At 49.5% G+C, this 22141-nt stretch overlaps 1 long non-coding RNA gene across 1 annotated transcript; it reads right to left on the bottom strand.

Moving 5' to 3' along the window:
- Positions 1 to 6111: 6111 nt before the first annotated feature.
- On the bottom strand, positions 6112 to 9313 carry LOC142906418 (uncharacterized). The gene is made up of 2 exons (XR_012930233.1): positions 6910 to 9313; positions 6112 to 6612 (listed from the first exon to the last, which is right to left on the bottom strand). It is a non-coding gene; the product is annotated as an uncharacterized LOC142906418 (long non-coding RNA).
- Positions 9314 to 22141: the final 12828 nt, after the last annotated feature.

The raw sequence follows: 22141 nt of genomic DNA, 5'->3' as shown, positions 1-22141 counted from the left end.
TACCATTGTACATTAATCGGAATATTGGATAATTCGGCAAAGGCCAGAAACCCCATATGTGTCGCATTAACAAGCGTTTACTGTACACGCACGATGTTTTAAGTGTGTGTGTGTTGAGCACATATAATGCACCTTTTTCTCGTGCACCGCAATCCACCTGCACACGTACGACGCGTTGACAACTGTGGTGAGGAGCACAAGTTTTATTCGTTGTTGGAACAAAACTCGCCCACGCCCTTCCCTCCGCGACCAAAATGGCAATGTCCACTAAAAGGGAGCAGCAGAGAGTCCCTCTAAAGCAACCATTTCGGTCCGGTGCAGTTCCATCCACTTGTGTGAGTGTGTCTATGCATGTGCTGGTCTTGGTGAGTGCATCGCTGCGTAGTGTTCGTGCGAATCGTTCGCTACCAGACCACCTGGTATCGGGAGCAGTGTTCTCTGCTCATGTCAACGTGAAACCATTGGGGTCTCGATACCCGAGCCACGGCGGGACGTCTACAGCGTCACGGCGGGGACGCCGACGGCGCCGCGTGCCGCGCGGACGGGCAGACCTCACCGGGGAACCAGCTCCGGCGGGCGCATCGGCTCCGGCGGCGGCCACGGTGGCCGATTGTGGCGGAGTGACCAGCAGCGGTGGTCTTTGTCCGCGGTAACCATCGCGAGCGCCGGTACCCGCCGGCGATGTAACGGTGGACATCAGCGACGGGATGCCTCGCTGGCCAGCGTCGCGAGCGCCGGTCTTCGCCAGTGCCGGAGGGGTGGGTGGCAGTGGAGGCGGAGGAACGTGGGTCTGGTTGTGGCCGCATCCTGTCGCATCGTTGCGCGCACGTATTTCCCTCCGGGCTGCAGCCATCCGAGGGGCAGGATACGTGGGGCAGCAGCGGTGGAGGTGGGCTCGGCTGGTCAGGATCATGAGACTTGGTCTCCCCTGGCACTGGATGGGGTAGGCAGTGGTGGAGGTGAGCTCAGCTGGCCAGGGTCCTGAGCGCTGGTCACCGCAGGTGCTGGAGGCGTGGGCAGCAGTGGAGGCTGGGGGACGTGGGCCTGGTTGCGGACACGTCTGCTCGCAGCGTTGCGTGCACGTCTTATCCTCCGGGCTGCAGCCGCACGAAGAGCAGGGGCGAGGGCTCGTCTGTGACCTCTGACCCTGCCCACGTTGGGCGCTGCCACAATCATCATCGGTTTCTGCAATTCAGCACAAAACAAACACGATTGAATGTCTTGAAAAGTAACAAAGATAAAGGTGCAAACCCAGAAACTGCTTTCTCAAACCACTGCCAGTGGACTGGCCTATACTCTAGAGAACTTTAGAGAGAGCCTATTCTAGAGGGCATGTGGCCTACGTTACACTGGAAAAAGTGGGAATACCCACACTTTTCATCACTAAACAGTCCAATGAATGGCTGTGGTCCAATGAATGGCTGTGGCGTAGCCATTTATGCTGCTGGGTGGACAGAGACTGGGAGGCATTAAAACAAACTTGCCCATGGTTTCAACAAGAAACGCTGAGACACGGAATGGAACCCGGGAACATCTGGATTGCAAGTGCAGTATATGGTAGCAAATGTATCTTTGAGTTGTCATCCTTTTCCTTTATATATTTGTACAGGTAGTCCTCTACTTACGATAGAGGTGCGTTACGACGACCCCATCGTAAGTCAAAATATCGTAAGTCGAAGATGGCCTAGCCTACCCAGGAGTCTTAAAGAATTATGATAATTTAGCAAAACAGAGCAATTTACAGTACCGTACTGTACAAACTATATACTGTATGTATTAATTACAATACTGCATTGCACAGTAAAGTGTAAAGTAAAAAAAACACGCGGTAAATTCTTAGTCGTATCGCCATCGTAAGAGCAAAATATAAGTCGGACCATCGTAACTGGAGGACTATCTGTAATTTGCATTGAACAAAACACGAGGCCGTTGCAGCCCATAAAGCATTTTGCAAGTCCGGCGAACGGCATATTAGACGCTTCTCAGTCGCGGAGAAGCGTCTAATATCGGTGGCGAACGGCATTTGAACCAGTCATTAACCTGCACCTTTCTAAGACCAGCTCGGACTAACCATCTTGGTGAAGTACGGTCAACACAACCCCACGAACACCACGGCATGGGGAGAGGCCTTCATCCAGCAGTCGCTTGACAAAAAAGGGCTACAATTGTAGTGGGTTCGAATTAGGTGCACACACGACTCCTTGGGAGGCAACGCTGATTTATTAGAACGGTAAGTAATATAACACTGCACATAAGGTGGTGAGCACCAACCTACTCTAGCTAACACATACTTATCAAATACTCTAGCGTGACCCAGCCAGGTGGCTACTGCCAGGTCCGCTGACTGGAGGCTTGACTCTTCTTGGCGTCTTCACGATGCATCTTCGTTCTTGATACGGGCAGCCTCGAACCTCGTGAGGCGGCTGCTTATATGGGCCTCGGCGTGCCCGGGCCCCACCCCGGCCACGCCTCCCTTCGAGAACCCTCTCGAAGCCCCCCTGCTGTCCACGTGCCCTCCGAGGTGCCTCCTAGGCCCCCAGTCACGTGTCCAGCCGGGGTCACAGAGAGTGCCACGGCCTCACACCACCCTCGTGGCCTCCCGGAGCCCAGAACCGGCCCTGACGTCATTCCCGCCTCCAGCCGGGATGACGTCATGCGTGTGTGTAGACCCGCGTGGTCATGACGCTCCCCCACATAGTGACGTCACGCGTGTGCGTGTGTACACAGTAGTGATGCTACCATCACTACACAATCATAACTGCCCATGCCGCTTAACATAAATTGGCCTGCTTTTGACTGGCCCTCAGTATTATGTCTTTACATCGAGTTGTTCAGTTTGTTGTGCTTCCCTCGTGCAAACTGATCATCCTCGCAGCAGCTTTTGGCTAACCAGATGCGCTTCTTGCGGCCGTCTGGAACGTTCTTCCTTCCGACATTAGAAAGCCACTTTTAAATCAAAATTTAAAACGAATTTTATCTGAACCGGTCCCGGGCCTCCCCAAGGTCGACTCGGCCTTTAAATGAGCACCTGGTGCGGTGTGTCGTTAACATCGCCACTGGGGGAGACAAAGGCATCCGGGCGTGCTGCTGGGCCACCCACCCATCCCCTCGTGCGCCGTGCCGTCCTTCGTAGGCGCTGCTTTTGCTGCTGCTCGCTGACAGCACTTGCCCCGACACTCTGTTAAGGGCTACACAGGGGTGGGGTGGTGGGTGGAGTGTTTGTCTTATTTATTGTTTTGTTAATTTCGCTTGATAAGCAGTGGACGGCTCGCGTTACATGCACGATGTTTAAGTGCGTGTGTGTGTTGAGCACATATAATGCACCTTTTTCTCGTGCACCGCAATCCACCTGCACACGTACGACGCGTTGACAACTGCGGTGAGGAGCACAAGTTTTATTCGTTGTTGGAACAAAACTCGCCCACGCCCTTCCCACCGCGACCAAAATGGCAATGTCCACCAAAGGGAGCAGCAGAGAGCCCCTCTAAAGCAACCATTTCGGTCCGGTGCAGTTCCATCCACTTGTGTGAGTGTGTGTATGCATGTGCTGGTCTTGGTGAGTGCATCGCTGCGTAGTGTTCGTGCGAATCGTTCGCTACCAGACCACCTGGTATCGGGAGCAGTGTTCTCTGTTCATGTCAACGTGAAACCATTGGGGTCTCGATACCCGAGCCACGGCGGGACGTCTACAGCGTCACGGCGGGGACGCCGACGGCGTCGCGTGCCGCGCGGACGCGCGGACGGGCAGACCTCACCGGGGAACCAGCTCCGGCGGGCGCATCGGCTCCGGCGGCGGCCACGGTGGCCGATTGTGGCGGAGTGACCAGCAGCGGTGGTCTTTGTCCGCGGTAACCATCGCGAGCGCCGGTACCCGCCGGCGATGTAACGGTGGACATCAGCGAAGGGATGCCTCGCTGGCCAGCGTCGCGAGCGCCGGTCTTCGCCAGTGCAGGAGGGGTGGGCGGCAGTGCAGGCGGAGGAACGTGGGTCTGGTTGTGGCCGCATCCGGTGGCATCGTTGCACGCACGTATTTCCCTCCGGGCTGCAGCCATCCGAGGAGCAGGGGCGAGGGGCTCGTCTGTGACCTCTGACCCTGCCCACAATGGACGCCGCCACCATCATCGTCGGTTTCTGCAATTCAGCACAAAACAAACAGGATTGAATGTCTTCAAAAGTAACAAAGATAAAAGCGGAAACCCTGAAACCGCCTTCTCAAGCCACTATTCTAGAGGGCATGTGGCCTACGTTACACTGGAAAAAATGGGAATACCCACACTTTTAATCACTAAACAGTCCAATCGGTTGAATGGCTGTGGCGTAGCCATTTATGCTGCTGGGTGGACAGAGACTGGGAGGCATTAAAACAAACTTGCCCATGGTTTGAACGAGAAACGCTGAGACACGGAATGTAACCTGGGAACATCTGGATTGCATGTGCAGTATATGGTAGCAAATGTATCTTTGAGTTGTCATCCTTTTTATGAATTTGAAAATTTTTATTTAACAAAACGCGAGGCCGTTGCAGCCCATCAAGCATTTTGACGGGCTGCAACGGGGGAGTCAACAGTCGCGGAGAAGCGTCTAATATCGGTGGCGAACGGCATTTGAACCAGTCATTAACCTTCACCTTTGTAAGACCAGCTCGGACTAACCATCTTGGTGAAGTACTTCCGCTTCCTGGGCACTATTCTCTCCCGGGACCTCAAGTGGGAACTGAACATCAGCTCCCTCACCAAGAGAGCTCAACAGAGGATGTACTTTCCACGGCAGCTGAAGAAATTCAACCTGCCAAAGACAATGATGGTGCAATTCTATACAGCGATCATTGAATCCATCCTCATCTCCTCCATAACCGTCTGGTACGCTGCTGCCACTGCCAAGGACAAGAGCAGACTGCAGCGTGTCATCCACACTGCTGAGAAGGTAATTGCCTGCAATCTACCAACCCTCGAGGACCTGCACACGACAAGGACCATGAAGCAAGCGAGGAAGATTGTGGCCGATTCCTCCCACCCTGGACACTCTGTTTCAGCTACTCCCCTCCGCAGAAGGCTTCGGTCCATCAGGACCAAAACCTCACGCCATAACAGTTTCTTCCCATCTGCTGCTGGCCTGTTAAACAAGGCCAAGGGCTTACACTGATTTTAACATTTTATCTACATAATGACACCTTGCCGATATTAACTATGTTAACCTATTTGTATATTTTATTTTTAAATTATATCTTAAAGCTATTTTATATTCGATATTTATTCAATTTTATATACTTGAGCTCCTTGGTGTTAGTTAGACTTTTAACCCTTATTATTATAGTAAGACTTGTTTAAAACTTATTTAAGATTTTAGATTCCTATATGTTGAATGTATGCACCATCGTACCAAAGTAAATTCCGTGTCGGTGTGAACTTTCATGGCGAATAAAACCCTTTCTTCTTCACAACCCCACGAACACCACGGCATGGGGAGAGGCCTTCATCCAGCAGTCGCTTGACAAAAAAGGGCTGTACAAGCATAACTGCCCATGCTGCTTAACATAAATTGGCCTGCTTTTGACTGGCCCTCAGTATTATGTCTTTACATCGAGTTGTTCAGTTTGTTGTGCTTCCCTCGTGCAAACTGATCATCCTCGCAGCAGTTTTTGGCTAACCAGATGCGCTTCTTGCGGCCGTCTGGAATGCTCTTCCTTCCGATATTAGAAAGCCACCGGAGCTATGCACTTTTAAATCTAAATTTAAAACTCATTTCTTTGGTTCTGCGTTTTGTGTTAAGTTTGGTGTCCTCCGCACGCACCACCGATTAGCACGGTTGGTTACGTACGGTGCGAAAGAAGTGCAATATACCATACATAATGAGGAACACTTGGATTAGAGAAAGAAAGTTGGCTTGGCTGAGGGTCTCTAGTAATAAAGGAGCGGTAATAAAGGACTACAACGCGTCTAAGAGGACATCATCAGGTTACATGGAGTGCTAACATCGGCGTGTAGCTAGCTGCTAAGTGAATTATTACACTGCAGGAGCGTGAGAGATGGTGCGAGCTTGGGGATGCATTTTTCATCCAGCAGTGGATGAATCATGACTGGTGGTGATGATGAAATATACCAGTCCAATGAGTGCCAGGATCAGAACATTTATTAATGCTGTAGGAATCTGATGAGCTATTACGCTCTTCACAGTTGTCCGGTAGGGCCACAGTTGTAAGAACTTCACAACGAACAATACAAAAATATGACGGCAGTGCAAAGTACAAGGGAAACAAAACCGCCCAAACACGTACAAATACAACACCAAACCATCACTCGACCAGGCCAAGCCCACTTGAGCCATTAACTTATTTTCTTAGAAGCAACTTGGCCACAAAGTGATAGCTCAACAAAGCGGCCCATCATTTGGACATTCACAGCAGCCAAAATAATAATAATGTCGGTGATCTCAACGCGCGCTTCTGACCGCTCGCCCGCCTTGCGACGCACAGAGAGGCACAGCCGCACGAGGGTGATGACGACGTGGCACAGAACGTTGAGGCGGTCGGAGGCTTCGACTTTGGTCCACGGTGGGAGTCTGCCGAAGGGACGTTGAGCCGGGACGTTTTAGACGGCCGAGGTCTCGTCGGTTCTGTTGGGACAGCAGCAGACGGACAACGTAGACAACGTGAGACGGTGGCGGGTGGATGGGTTACATCGGGGCCGCTGCCTTGGGAGCCCCGTCGCGTTGGGGGGGGGGGTGACCCTGCTCCGTGGGGGGGGGGGGGGGGGGGTGGCCCTGCTACGTGGGGGGGGGGGGGGGGTAGGGGTGGTGGCCCTGCTACGTGATTTGAGGTGCGGAGTTGAGGCGATAGAGAGGCGGTGAGGGAAGGAGCGAGGCGTGAGGGGGCTGAAAGTCGGCAAGTGGAGGGAGCCACGGCGTTCTTACCCTCACCGCGATCACGGCAGCAGCAGCAGCATGCAGGGGCGGCACCGCTCCCCCATCGCCACGAGCCTCCTCCACTCCTCAAGCCGCCAGCCGCGTCCGCACGGCCTCGGCCAGGCTGTGGCGTGGCTGGCGCTGGTGCCGTGCGCCACGCTGCGGTGCGAACCCTGCTCGGCCAAGACGCTCTGCGGCTCCGAGCTGGTGGGGGCGCTGCAGTTCGTGTGCGGCACCGAGGGGCTCTACGTGGCGCGACCGAGCGAGGGCCGGGGCGGGCGCCGGGGCGGGCGGCATCGTGGAGGAGTGCTGCTTCCGTTCCTGCTCGCTGATGCAACCGGAGCGGTAGTGCGCTGAGCAGTCCACACGCTCCGCCTCGCGGCACGGGGGGCCTCGCGGCACGGGGGGGCCTCAAGGCACGAGGGAGCCTCAAGGCACGAGGGGGCCTCAAGGTACGAGGGGGCCTCAAGGCACGGGGGGGCCTCAAGGCACGAGGGAGCCTCAAGGCACGGGGGGGCCTCAAGGCACGAGGGAGCCTCAAGGCACGGGGGGGCCTCAAGGTACGAGGGGGCCGCGAGGCACGGGGGGGCCTCGAGGCACGAGGGGGCCTCAAGGCACGAGGGAGCCTCAAGGCACGGGGGGGCCTCAAGGCACGGGGGGCCTCGAGGCACAGGGGGTCTGGCGGTACAAGGGGGCCTTACTGACGAGCGCGCATCGCACGGCGCACTCTGGGTGGTCGCGGAAGGTCTCTGCTGCTGCAGCGCAACCACGTGACTCCTCACCACCAGCAGGAGTAGCAGCAGCAGGAGTAGTAGTAGCAGTAGTAGCAGCAGTAGTAACAGCAGGAGGAGTAGCAGTAGTAGCAGCAGTAGCAGTAGTAGCAGCAGTAACAGTAGTAGCAGCAGCAGGAGTAGTAGCAGCAGCAGTAGTAGCAGCAGCAGGAGTAGCAGCAGGAGTAGCAGTAGTAGCAGCAGGAGTAACAGGAGTAGTAGCAGCAGTAGTAGCAGCAGCAGCAGGAGTAGTAGCAGCAGCAGGAGTAGCAGTAGCAGCAGCATCGCGACGACCACCAAGGAAAGCGTTTCGAGGACGTAGCGGGTGACGACGTTACGCGACGGCCGCTCGTGGCTCTGCCCCCCGGCAGGGCGTGAAGAAAAAACAAAAAAAATGTTGACGTTAAAATAAATAAATCCTTCCTTCTAGAAAAGGGGGTGGGGGTTACATAAAACAAAGCATTAAACAAAACACAAACAAAACCGAAATGATGAACGGAACCAAGTTGCCGAATACACCGAGCATCTTGTTTCTTCTGATCCTTGAAAAACACGAGAGAGGGGCAGTGACAGAGGCGGGCAGGGAGAGAGGCATGGCACAGGGAGAGAGGGACAGTGACAGAGGCATGGCACAGGGAGAGAGGCATGGCACAGAGAGAGAGGCATGGCACAGGGAGAGAGGGACAGTGACAGAGGCATGGCACAGGGAGAGAGGGACAGTGACATTGGCATGGCACAGGGAGAGAGGGGCAGGGAGAGAGGCTTGTTTGTTGCGGTTGCACTCAATTCAAGAGCCGAATGGCTCACAGGGCTATACCAAATAAATAGAACTATGAACTACGTGGGGGGGGGGCCTGTTACAGGGAGGGGGGTGGCCCTGCTCCTTACCTGCCCAGGTCGCCCTCCCTCCCACGCGGCGTGCAACGACGCCGTCCTGGAGAGACGCTCGGTGGTGGTGGTTGTTGTTGTTGTTCATCAACTCGTCCTGGAGAGACGCTCGGTGGTGGTGGTGGTTGTTGTTGTTGTTCATCAACTCGTCCTGGAGAGATGCTCGGTTTAAGTTTTTAATTAACTCGCGGTGGTGGTGGTGGTTGTTGTTGTTCATCAACTCGTCCTGGAGAGACGCTCGGTTTAAGTTTTTAATTAACTCGCGGTGGTGGTGGTTGTTGTTCATCAACTCGTCCTGGAGAGACGCTCGGTTTAAGTTTAATTAACTCGCGGTGGTGGTTGTTGTTGTTGTTCATCAACTCGTAGAAGGTTGTCGTGGAGTTCTCGACCGCGGACATTTCTGGCTGCTCCCCACGATGGATTAGGAGGATGCCCAGAAGCCACAAGACGTGTTTGAAGGAACTCGCCATGTTTAGCAAAACATTTTTTATTTTATTTTATTTTTAACAAAAATATTTGTTTTTATTTTTAACAAAAATAAAATAAAAGTCTCCTCAACGATATTCTTGTTTCTTTCGGTAAAGTCACCACGTAGAAGGGAAACAATAAAATAATACAATATATATAAAACAATAAAAATTCTCACGACGTTTCGACCGCAACGCACAAGCAAATCGTCATCAGGTGTGGAAACCACAGCCAACGATGGCAAAGTTCGCGGTCGTCGTGACGACACTTCCGGCGGCGTGACGTCAGCCAATGGGTATTACGTCACTAGCACGTGACGGACACCACGTGTGGTTGGAGCGGTTTGAATGGCGGTGAACGTAAATAGTTTACGGTTATAATTCTTAGTTCTTTCGGTAAAGTCACGTTGAAGGGAAACAATAAAATAATAACATATATATAAAACAATAAAGAACTAAGAATATGAATTACTTCAGTCACGAAAGCTTTAAATCAAAATTTAGTTTACGGTTACTTACGATGGATGGACTTGCCCCCGTCATACGAACATGGAATTGCAACCGATTACTCCAGGGCCTGTAAAGGGGTAAGATGAACGCCGCCTCTTATGCTCATTTTAGCAGCAAATTCTCTTGAACTGACTCGTGTTTTTATTTGATGTTTACCAGTTAAGTTTACATTTACATTGTTTATGCATATGTAAGGCCCTATCAAAATAAATTTCACTTTAAATAAAAAAAGACCTTAAGGTCCATAGATCGTAAAGTTTAATGTAAATTAATTAATTTAAATAGCAGCGTGAAATGTGCATATAAGTTTACGTTATGTGTATACATTTCCATCTGACTTATATTTACATCTCAATTGCATGTTTGAAGCCTATCAACTTATATATTTAGCCCTCCATAGTCTCAGTGGCTGAGTAAACAAGTCCCCCCCCCATGCTAAAGTTAGTACAGTACAGCTATGTGGGTAAGTTAATAATTGTTGTTAAATGGATGGACTTAACCCCGTCATACGATCGTGAAACTTCACCCGGTGACCTCCGGGGCCAGTAGATGAACACTAACTCTTACGCTTCATTCGAGCAGCAAATCACCTTTGACGTGACTTTACTTACACTTAAAGAGTTAACTATACTGTACTGTACATCTAATTGATCTTTAACAAATAAGGGATTCCTCTACTCCATACCCCCTGCTCACTAACGAAGCCCTCCCAGTTTGTGTATTCGCTGCACCTCGGGGTGAGCTCTTGTAGAGTTTGTTTTAACCGCGAGCTAAAGTTAGCTAAAGTAATAAAACACAAAACGGTGTATAGAGTAAAAAAAACCAGTACATATATTTGACGCACTCGTTAAGAGCCTACACACAGAGCACCAAACTTACACGCAATTAAAACTACACCCCTCCCCCCTCCACTTATATCGCGGTGTGTGTGGTGGTCATTTTAAAAACAAAATTAAGTTTAATTAACTCGCGGTCACTGTACAATTAGTTGTACTGTACTCATGCTTGGCGCCCGGAATGGTTGCTGTGTATTTATCTGACGATATTAACATTTCCGCGCGCGCTTCGTTGAACTATTATGAAGAAACAAAAAGCTACTATATTTAGTGGCTTAGTTGAGTAAATATACGGATAGTCCCCGACTTACGATATTTCTATCTTAACGATGGCGTTAGCGGCAAAATTGTTAAAAAAAATAATTTCTCCCGGCAAGCAAACGCAGCATCAGCAGCAGCAGCGTACTTTAATGTGGCCATCAACAAGCTTAACATCTTGATTTAAAGCTTTCGTGACTGCAGGAATTCATATTCTTGGTTCTTTCGGTAAAGTCACCACGTTGAAGGGAAACAATAAAATAATAAAATATATATAAAACAATAAAATTCTCACGACGTTTCGACTGCAACGCAAGCAATCATCATAAAATTTTCTTGACTGTGGTTTTCACACCTGATGATGATTGCTTGTGTTGCAGTCGAAACGTCGTGAGAATTTTATTGTTTTATATATTTTTATTGTTTCCCTTCTACGTAGTGACTTTACCGAAAGAACCAAGAATAAGCTTAACATCGTTCAAGTATATACTTAGCTCTTTCGGTAAAGTCACGTTGAAGGGAAACAATAAAATAATAAAAATATAAAACAATAAAATTCTCACGACGTTTCGACTGCAACGCAAGCAAATCATCATCAAATTTTCTTGACTGTGGTTTTCACACCTGATGATGATTGCAATCGAAACGTCGTGAGAATTGTATTGTTCTATTTATTTATTTCCCTTCTACGTGCCTTTACTGAAAGAACCAAGAATACACGCTTTCTATTAACTCACTCTGTTGTATCCTCAAATCTTGTATCTACATTTTTACCCACTTCCCAATGTGGTATCGACTGCAAACTTTTAAACATGTTTTACATTTCGATTTAAAGCTTTCGTGACTGCAAGGATTCATCTTCTTTGGCTCTTTCGGTAAAGTCACGTAGAATGAGAATAAAATAATAAATTAATAAAATAAAATAACACAACAAAATTCTCACGACGTTTCGGCCACAACACAAGTGGCCTTCATCAGGTGAAGGGACGATGAAGGCCGCTTGTGTTGTGGCCGAAACGTCGTGATAATTTTATTGTGTTATTTTATTTTATTAATTTACTATTTTATTCTCATTCTATGTGACTTTACCGAAAGAACCAAAGAAGATGTTTTATATGTTACCAGCTGTACTACCCCCGGCTTCGCCCGGGACTTGGATCCACCACACGCGGCCGCCTTTGTCCCCCCAGTGGCGATGTTCACACACCACAGCAGTTACTCGCTTGAGGCTGAGTCGACCTAGGGGAGACCCAGGACCGGTTAAAATAATCGTCACCGGTGGGGGCAGTGAGCTGGAATCGAACTCGGGTCGCCGGGTTCGTAGCGCGGCGCGCTAACCGCTACACTACAATGCGTTACACTTCCACACACACACACAGATTACACACACACATACATACAGATTACACACACACAGATTACACACACACACAGATTACACACACACACATACACACACACACAGATTACACACACACACAGATTACACACACACACAGCACACTAACCACTACACTACAATGCGTTACGCTTCCACACACACACAGATTACACACACACACATATTACACATACACACACACATATTACACACACACAGATTACACACACACACAGCACGCTAACCACTACACTACAATGCGTTACACTTCCACATGCGCGGGTCACATGATAGATTTGACGTCACAGCTCACTTGCCGTACAAAAAATAAATGCATTATTGAGCTCACCCCCCCCCCACCCCCCCCCCAAAAAAAGTGTATTTTTATAATTGTTGCATGGTGTACAGTCTGGAAAGTACCCACATGGCAAATTTCAAGTTTGTTGTATGTCGGGAAGTACGCTAAACATTTTTGAACAGACACACACATTCACCACTTTGCCTTTTATATATATGGAGACGTTTCAGCTTGGGTCTAATTGTCCACGCTCAACTGACGTTGGCTGTAAATCACCACGGGTTCCCTTACGTCACGGCAAGCTTCGGGGCCACTTCCTGGAGTCGTGGAGTTATTACATTACCAGTGGGGTACATTAAAGCGTGCTTTAAAAAAAGTGTTTTTTTTTCTAAATATTATTTTCTTATTTCAATCGTTTCACCCCAGAGGAGAACATCACAGTCACTCGACTTTTTCAGGAGGGGCGGGGGTGGGGGGCGTGGGCTCTGCAATAATTTGCGGCCAAAGTTGCTGCAGCTGCTGTCCAATTCTAATTTCACAGATTTTAAGGGATTTGTTTCAGGATTGCGATAAGTATGACCGGTACCGGTTACCTTGTAGGGTGACTACTGTACAGTTTCAACAGAGGCGCAAATGTAGAGACACTCCCCACGCGGTCTGGAATCTAACCCAGGTGGCTTTATGTGGCTGTGATGAACAACAAGCGGTTAGCCCGCTGTGTCCGCCACCCTAATTCAAACTGGCGTCGCGATCAAACTAATTGATTTTGGCTCTGGAAATGGGGGGCGGGGGCAAACAAACAAACAAACATCCCCGAATCTTCGAAAGAAAGTCACCCGGAGTGAATCTTCTGCTGGATTAATCCGTAAACTCGCCCCCCCTCCCCCCTTACCGGCATTGTCCTCTCGAGTTGGCCGCCGATTAATCATCTCAATCGAGCAAATTGTCCAGGCTCACGATTGCAGTTCGGAATGCAAAACCAAGTAAAAACATCGATCATATTAAACTCGAGATGTCTCGCATCCTAGCGATCAATTATGCAAATCGTCGCGATTCGGCGATTCCGTTTGGTTTGCGATTGGATTCCAGAATGAAGATTCCTGAATGTATTTTAGCATTGTGGTGGGGGTGTTGTGTGGGGGCGTTGGGTTGGTTAACATGGACCCATTGTGTATATAACTGTAACAGAGCACGTGTGGTTAAAGCAGTACTTAATTCCTTGCAATAGGTTTATATTTGGTGTTTGAACATCTTAACACCTGCTGTTTTATTGCCGGAAACGGTAAACGCTATTGTTCTTTATACTCTTTGGTTCTTTCGGTAAAGTCACGTAGGTGGAAATAAAATGAAATAAATCACGACGTTTCGAACGCAACACAAGTGCCCGTCTTCAGGTGAAAATCGTGACAGCTGCGATGTCTGCTGCCTTGTGAGGAGTATGGATCCCTGCAGTCACCAAAGCTTCAAATCACTATTGTTATTTTTTCATACTTTGATACTGGCAAAAATGTCCCAATTTTCTAGCTGCTCACTCCAAGTTATAAATGCTCTGATAGTACATTGTTTTTGTATCGTTCGCCTTTTGGCGTTCTCTGGTCTGACACTGGTGAGACTAGGCCCTAAAGAAGGCTGTCTATGGTGTAGGCCAATCAGTTTCCAAGACAATGCCCATATATTATCAGAGCATGTTTGTTTGCATGTTCACCACAAGTAGTGTGTGTGGTGTCATGCAGACTTGATTCCTTGCAAAAGGTTTCAATTTGGTGTTTGAACATCTTAACACCTGCTGTTTAATTGCCAGAAAGGGTAAAACATATTCTTATTTTTTCATCCTTTGATACTGGCAAAAACGTCCTGTTGATTTTGGCTCTGGAACCAGGTCCAACCAAAATTCCCATGATTTTTCGCAATGGGCCCATACCTCCCATCCACGTGCCAACGGGCTACGTGTCACAGGCGAGCCACAGCACAGCACCGACATTTCAATCGTGTTCCGGAGAACTCCGCTTATCCTCCGGCCCTGTTACCCGCACGCGGCGACTCTCTTATCCTCGAAAGATTTGCGGATGACGGGATTATGTCATTCCACGTTGCAGGGATGGGACAACACATGTGGATATCCGTGGGTGATATGACGAACAGGGGTGCGAGTAATAGGAGTTTTTTGTGGACCGTATAGGACCGGCGGATAACAGGATATACGAGGGTAATATTGGTGCGGATAAGAGTTGTATTTGAACTCTTGTTTACTGAGGAGGTACTGGTCAGGTATTTTGCAAAGCAGGACTCACCAAAGTGTGTTGTGAGACTTATCAAAGCGTTGCAGGACTCATTAATTGTATTATAATTGTTATTAAAAATATATTTTAAGTGGGTGTTTTATTTTTATAAATCTTGGTGGCTGTTTTGATTTGGCTTTAAAAAGATGTAATTATGACTTAAGTCGTCTTTAAACACCAGAATGTGAATACCATCGATTTGCATATGAAGAATGGAGCTCAGCAGACCTTTGACAATCCACGGCTAGATGAAGGCCTTTCTTTTTGCCATGTTGATGATCTGGGTTGTTTGACCATAACTTCACTACGCTTAAATTTCGATTTAAAGCTTTCGTGACTGCAAGGATTCATCTTCTTTGGTTCTTTCGGTAAAGTCACGTAGAATGAGAATAAAATAATAAATTGATAAAATAAAATAACACAATAATATTCTCACGACGTTTCGGCCACAACACAAGCGGCCTTCATCAGGTGAAGGGACGAGACTGTCTGGTAGGACAGCGCTGGAGTGAAAAAGCCACGCTCAGATCACGACCTTTAAGCTGTGTGAGAAGAAACAATGCGCCTTGACAAAGGAATTAGCATATAATTTTGCATTGAAATGGCTGAGTGATTAGCTTGTAACTGGTCACAGAAAAGGCTATGTTAAAGTTAAAGCATACACATCTGCAGAGGCACCCCTTGACAAAGGAATTAGCATAGAATTTAGCATTGAAATAGCTAAGTTAAAGTATACACATCCGCAGAGGCACCCCTTGACAGCATGGGTTGGCGATGAGCAGTGCTTCAGGTATCACTGACCACTGATGTTGGCCATGGCTGGGAATTTCAGTCGGATCTCCGACTTTGTCGTGCAGTGTACGTATCAAACTTGATTTGGCACTTTCGTGACTGCAGGAATTACTCTTTGGTGCTTTCATTGTACGTATGTTGAACTTCTTTATTACCGTACGTAGCCAACCGTGCTAATTCAAGTTTATTTTTTAGGTATATAGCCCTGTGAGCCACGCACCTCTTGACTCCGGTGCAACCGCAACAAACAAAAACATGAACAAGGAAACATCTTAAAGTGGCCACACGCAACAGAAAAACAGCAAAGTCTTCCAGAAAAAACACCGCATTTCAACGCTGTGTGCAAAAATTCCAGTGGGATGCAAGTCAAACAATAACAACCATAAGAAAATTTAGATTAAAGTTATCAGGCTAACTCTGTACTACAACAAACAAACATGGCTAAACCAAAACGTTTTCAAAAACACCAAAATAGAGCTAAAAAAACAACGTATCAGTGATCGACCGAGGCAAGGCCATAACCGATTCAGACAATCGTCACTGGTCTTTGCCGTGAGCGGGAATCTAACTAGTTGGCCGACTTCGTGGCGAAGTGTGTTCATCACGACACTACCGCTTCCCACATTTACACACTCACGCAAAGACAAATACCCCGCAGCACCACGTTGGTATCTGAATTCAATATTTGGACAACAGAACATGTATTTACATTCGTATTCATGCGTGTTATATACGAAGTGTATTTGTTGGGGTGTGTGTGCAACTTCTACCAACAGTCTGTTCAGAAGGGTGCGCGAGGCGCGTGCTAGTGGTTCGTGTGCTGGGCTCCTCTCTGATTCGTGCACCACGGAGCACGTGACGTGCCGTGACGTCAGCCAAATAGCTGCGTTCTTGCCACGCTCAAGGTTCCCGAAGGATGACCTCGTACGAGAAGATTGCACAGAAAGACTTTGACATGGTGAGTGGAGCGAGTGTCGCTGTGTGTGTGTGTAGATTCCCGTGTGGGGAGTCGGCAGGGCTGTTGCCTCGCTAGAGGAGTAGCGCGAATTTATATTCTACAGTGGTTGAGATTTATTTGAAAAAGTCGTGGGCCTCTTCTACGTCCACTCAGACAACAAACATTACCCAATGTGGAGACCTCCCCTTGAAAACATCAGCATAGGGGAGACAAAGGTGGCCAGGCGTGTTGTGCCATGCTGGTCTTCAGCACGGCTCTGGCCCAAGGCTACCAGGGGGGGGATCTTCGTCTCTGCAGCTGTACGTGAGGAGCGTGCTTAGCGGCACGCTTCACAATTTTTTCCCTCCGCCCCCGGTTCCCCTCCCTTTTGACTCCGGATTCTAAGAAGCCTGCGAGGTCCTCATCCACAGCCGCTTGGGCCGAAGCGGTCGCGGTCTACGAGGCGAACCAAGGTACTGAAAATCTGTGAAAACGAGCTTTCGGGTTCATCGTATTCCTCCAGCGTGAATATAGATTGAGATTCTGACCAAAGACAAGGAAAGAAACCCCCCCGTGTAGCCGTAACAGACTTGGGGCAGGTGCTCATCACGAGTACCAGTCAACACCACCACTCGCTTGCTTCAGTGGGAAACAACTTTGACTTGCCCGTGCTTGATCGATAGTAAACAATTATTTAATACCGACGATGAGTACGTTAGTATAATAATAGGGTTTTTCCCCTTTTTTCTGGCAACAAAACTGAAGCCTTTTTTTTACAAGGATTCATGTTACTGCATTAACCACAATACTTGTGGTCAAAAATGCAACAACAAACAGGTCCCTGCAGGGTGGGCTGGTAGGACAAGTCTCTGCGCTGTCTATTGCTGATTTTACACCCAACAGCAGGAGATTTCACTTCGTTAAAGTATTGAAAGGGGACGGACGGACGGACGCATTCATCTATTGCAGGCTGGTACACTCAGTTTACAACTTCGTTCCTACCAGTAAAAACACACTCTTATAATATGATGCATTGTCCTTGAATCTGATTGGTCCACACCAGAGACGGCTTTCTTTAGAGCCTCGACCCAATTGGTGCTCGACCAGATGACGCCAAAAGGCGTCGTACAGCTCAAAGACAATGCCACTATCAAAGTAATGAGGAGCTCGGGGTTAAGCATCTACATCATTGGACCTCCTCCTCCTTTGCCAGTACCAAAATATAATCATAATAACAATAAAAAAAGGTTTCAGTTTTGTTGCCAGAAAAAAAGTGGAAAAACCCTATTATTATATTTTGGTGCTGGCAAAGGAGGTGGTCCGATTACGAGTACATTCATACGTAGAGTTGACGACTTTCAAGGTGTGTTACTCTTTGGCTTGTGGCCACATCTCCCAGCGGCACTTGTATGTACATTTGCCTCTTCGGTTTTTCCTCTTAAAAACGTGACGAGTTGCCATCTTTTAAACAAGTAAGTTAGTGAGGATGGTCTCGGTAACAATAAGTAAATACATGGTAAACGAGCGCTAATTGTGATTTAAAGCTTTCGTGACTGCAGTGATTCACATTCTTGGTTCTTTCGGTAAAGTCACCACGTTGAAGGGAAACAATAAAATAATAAAATATATATAAAAGAATAAAATTCTCACGACGTTTCGACTGTAACGCAAACAGTCATCATCAGGTGTTTGCTGATGATGACTGTTTGATGATGACTGTTTGCGTTACAGTCGAAACGTCGTGAGAATTTTATTGTTTTTTATATATTATTATTTTATTGTTTCCCCTCAGCGTGACTTTACCGAAAGAACCAAGAATATGAGCGCTAATTAAACAAGTAAATATGATGGCGATGTGGCTGGGCAACAACAAACCCGGGTAGCCATGGCAACTGCCCCCCCCCCCCGCCCGCTCCAACTGTTGCCAACAGTCCAGGCCTCGAGCCCCGCCCTCTGGTGACGTCACTGCCACAACCTCTGGTGGCCCCGCCCTCTTCTTCGGCAAGGCTCCGCCCCCATCGTAGAACGTTACACGTTACAATTACGTTGATATTAAATATAAGTATATAATTACAATAAAAACATTGATGACATGGCCGTCCAGACACGTTACCTAGCCAAGGCCACCCTTCTCAAGGTCACGATGATGTCTTTGGGTCGTACATGTTGCAAGCTCCGTTCCAATCGCAATCTCTCCGTGCGGCCGACGTTTAAGTACAATGATAATAGCATGTTGACGTCGATGACTGAATGACGAATGTGAGTGCTGGCATTGCGTGACGATTAAGGCTACTGTCCAGGTACTGCCCAGTGCTGATGGCATTCCCCCCACTTTGCCCTAGTTCTCGCTTTCCCCCAGAATCCACCTCCTCCACGACGCCTGACTCCTGACGGGCCGAGCCGCCCCTGCCCGGATGTGAGCAGCTGCTGTCTGTGCCCGTGCGGTCCTCAGTTATAGCTGAGGTCGACCAGTTCTCCAGTCGGGTTCTGGGAGGAGGCTGCTGTCAAGGACATCCGCCTCGAGATGGAGGCGGCCATGGAGCCACCTCAACGACCCCGGCGGAAAAAGAGCAGCCGGACCCGACAGCAGCAGCTGATTGGCTCGTCCCGCAAAGCGACCCCCGAGCTGCGGTGGGGGTGACGGCGCGGGCACAGAGGGCCTGCTCCTCCTTCGTGGCCGAGGAGCGGGTCCACGAAGTGGGAGGCCACCTGAGAGTCAACCTCTCGAATATTTATGATGACTTTTGCAGGAGGCCTTTAATCGGGAAAAAGGCGCTGCCACGGGGAGAAGATTTTCGTCTGAAAATCTTCTCTCCGCCTCCCCTCCATCCTGCTCGACCATCTCACCCCCCCCCCCCCAACTATCACAAAAAGCCCCAACCCCCACCATCACTATTCACCGTGCCCTCCGCCACCACTATCTGCCCAACCCCCCCACCATCACCATCGCCTCACCCTCCACCATCACTATCCGCCATAAACCCCACAATCACTATCCGACCAACCCCGCAACATCGCTATTCGCCCAACACCCCACCATTACTTTCCGCCCCACCCCCAAACATCGCTATCTGCCCAACCACCCACCATCGCCTCACCCCCCACCATCACCATTCACCTCACCCCCCACCTTCACCAAATTTTGAAAACATAATGTATTGGGGCAGGAGGCACTGTGGAGTACCATTGTACATTAATCGGAATATTGGATAATTCGGCAAAGGCCAGAAACCCCATATGTGTCGCATTAACAAGCGTTTACTGTACACGCACGATGTTTTAAGTGTGTGTGTGTGTGTTGAGCACACATAATGCACCTTTTTCTCGTGCACCGCAATCCACCTGCACACGTACGACGCGTTGACAACTGTGGTGAGGAGCACAAGTTTTATTCGTTGTTGGAACAAAACTCGCCCACGCCCTTCCCTCCGCGACCAAAATGGCAATGTCCACCAAAGGGAGCTGCAGAGAGCCCCTCTAAAGCAACCATTTCGGTCCGGTGCAGTTCCATCCACTTGTGTGAGTGTGTCTATGCATGTGCTGGTCTTGGTGAGTGCATCGCTGCGTAGTGTTCGTGCGAATCGTTCGCTACCAGACCACCTGGTATCGGGAGCAGTGTTCTCTGTTCATGTCAACGTGAAACCATTGGGGTCTCGATACCCGAGCCACGGCGGGACGTCTACAGCGTCACGGCGGGGACGCCGACGGCGCCGCGTGCCGCGCGGACGGGCAGACCACACCGGGGAACCAGCTCCGGCGGGCGCATCGGCTCCGGCGGCGGCGGCCACGGTGGCGGATTGTGGCGGAGTGACCAGCAGCGGTGGTCTTTGTCCGCGGTAACCATCGCGAGCACCGGTGCCCGCCGGCGATGTAACGGTGGACATCAGCGACGGGATGCCTCGCTGGCCAGCGTCGCGAGCGCCGGTCTTCGCCAGTGCCGGAGGGGTGGGCGGCAGTGGAGGCGGAGGAACGTGGGTCTGGTTGTGGCCGCATCCTGTCGCATCGTTGCGCGCACGTATTTCCCTCCGGGCTGCAGCCATCCGAGGAGCAGGATACGTGGGGCAGCAGCGGTGGAGGTGGGCTCGGCTGGTCCAGGATCATGAGACTTGGTCTCCCCTGGCACTGGAGGGGTAGGCAGCGGTGGAGGTGAGCTCAGCTGGCCAGGGTCCTGAGCGCTGGTCACCGCAGGTGCTGGAGGCGTGGGCAGCAGTGGAGGCTGGGGGACGTGGGCCTGGTTGCGGACACGTCTGCTCGCAGCGTTGCGTGCACGTCTTATCCTCCGGGCTGCAGCCGCACGAAGAGCAGGGGCGAGGGCTCGTCTGTGACCTCTGACCCTGCCCACGTTGGGCGCTGCCACCATCATCATCGGTTTCTGCAATTTCAGCACAAAACAAACAGGATTGAATATGTCTTGAAAAGTAACAAAGATAAAGGTGCAAACCCAAAAACTGCATTCTCAAGCCACTGCCAGTGGACTGGCCTACACTCTAGAGAACTTTAGAGAGAGCCCATTCTAGAGGGCATGTGGCCTACGTTACACTGGAAAAAGTGGGAATACCCACACTTTTCATCACTAAACAGTCCAATGAATGGCTGTGGTCCAATGAATGGCTGTGGCGTAGCCATTTATGCTGCTCGGTGGACAGAGACTGGGAGGCATTAAAACAAACTTGCCCATGGTTTCAACAAGAAACGCTGAGACACGGAACGGAACCCGGGAACATCTGGATTTCAAGTGCAGCATATGGTAGCAAATGTATCTTTGAGTTGTCATCCTTTTCCTTTGTATATTTGTACAGGTAGTCCTCTACTTACGATAGAGGTGCGTTACGACGACCCCATCGTAAGTCATAATATCGTAATTCGAAGATGGCCTAGCCTACCCAGGAGTCTTAAAGAATGGTGATAATTTAGCAAAACAGAGCAATGTACAGTACCGTACTGTATTAACTAAATGCTGTATGTATTTATTAATTACAATACTGCATTGCACAGTAAAGTGTAAAGTAAAAAAAACACGCAGTAAATTCTTAGTCGTATCGCCATCGTAAGAGCAAAATATAAGTCGGACCATCGTAACTCGAGGACTATCTGTAATTTGCATTGAACAAGACGCGAGGCCGTTGCAGCCCATCAAGCATTTTGCAAGTCCGGCGAACGGCATATTAGACGCTTCTCAGTCGCGGAGAAGCGTCTAATATCGGTGGCGAACGGCATTTGAACCAGTCATTAACCTGCACCTTTCTAAGACCAGCTCGGACTAACCATCTTGGTGAAGTACGGTCAACACAACGCCACGAACACCACGGCATGGGGAGAGGCCTTCATCCAGCAGTCACTTGACAAAAGGGCTGTACAATCATAACTGCCCATGCCGCTTAACATAAATTGGCCTGCTTTTGACTGGCCCTCAGTATTATGTCTTTACATCGAGTTGTTCAGTTTGTTGTGCTTCCCTCGTGCAAACTAATCATCCTCGCAGCAGCTTTTGGCTAACCAGATGCGCTTCTTGCGGCCGTCTGGAACGTTCTTCCGACATTAGAAAGCCACTTTTAAATCAAAATTTTAAACGAATTTTATCTGAACCAGTCCCGGGCCTCCCCAAGGTCGACTCGGCCTTTAAATAAGCACCTGGTGCGGTGTGTCGTTAACATCGCCACTGGGGGGAGACAAAGGCGTCCGGGCGTGCTGCTGGGCCACCCACCCATCCCCTCGTGCGCCGTGCCGTCCTTCGTAGGCGCTGCTTTTGCTGCTGCTCGCTGACAGCACTTGCCCCGACACTCTGTTAAGGGCTACACAGGGGTGGGGTGGTGGGTGGAATCTTT

Source organism: Petromyzon marinus, chromosome 64, assembly GCF_048934315.1.
Source record: "Petromyzon marinus isolate PM22_M1 ecotype Great Lakes invasive population chromosome 64, UKy_Petmar_22M1.pri1.0, whole genome shotgun sequence".
Taxonomy (NCBI): Eukaryota; Metazoa; Chordata; class Hyperoartia; order Petromyzontiformes; family Petromyzontidae; genus Petromyzon; species Petromyzon marinus.
The sequence above is the reverse complement of the archived record's forward strand: the minus strand, read 5'-3'. Positions and strand labels throughout refer to the sequence as shown.